Below are 801 nucleotides of genomic sequence, written 5' to 3'. Positions count from 1 at the left end.
GGGACACACCCATGCATCTCTGACCCGCGACCCCCATCTTCAGGTACTGCATTGCTCCCCCCCGACCCGGCTCGCGCCCCCCACCCCGCCAGCTCTGAACATTGGGATGGGCCAAGGGCTGTGCGCAGGCGCGGTGAATGGTCGGTTGTGGACTTCAATCGGGATACCCCCCTGCATCAATGTCCTGCGACCCACATCTTCAGGTACTGCATTGCTGCCCCCCGACCCGGCTCGCGCCCCCCCCCCCAGCTCTGAACTTTGAGACTGGCCAAGGTCTGTGCGCAGGCGCAGTGAACGGTGGGAGTGGACTTGAATCGGGACACAACCCTGCATCTCTGTCCTGCGACCCACATCTTCAGGTACTGCATTGCTGCCCCCCGACCCGGCTCAGAGCCCCCCTCCCCCGCCAGCTCTGAGCTTTGGGACTGGCCAAGGGCTGTGCACAGGCGCAGTGAACGGTTGGTGTGGACTTGAATAGGGAAACAACCCTGCATCTCTGACCCGCAACCCCCATCCTCAGGTACTGCATTGCTCCCCCCCCGACCCGGCTCGTGGCCCCCCCCGCCAGCTCTGAACTTTGGGACTGGCCAAGGGCTGTGCGCAGGCGCAGTGAACGGTGGAAGTGGGCTTGAATCGGGACACACCCCTGCATCTCTGACTCTCGACCCCCATCTTCAGGTACTGCATTCCTCCCCACCGACCCGGTTCGCCTCCCCCCCGCCAGGTCTGAAATTTGGGACTGGCCAAGGGCTGTGCACAGGGGCAGTGAACAGTGGGAGTGGACTTGAATCGGGACACACC

The sequence above is a fragment of the Elephantulus edwardii genome, unplaced genomic scaffold, assembly GCF_000299155.1.
Source record: "Elephantulus edwardii isolate Elephantulus edwardi_28Jun2011 unplaced genomic scaffold, EleEdw1.0 scaffold00314, whole genome shotgun sequence".
NCBI classification, from domain to species: domain Eukaryota; kingdom Metazoa; phylum Chordata; class Mammalia; order Macroscelidea; family Macroscelididae; genus Elephantulus; species Elephantulus edwardii.
Note: the sequence above shows the minus strand (reverse complement) of the source record.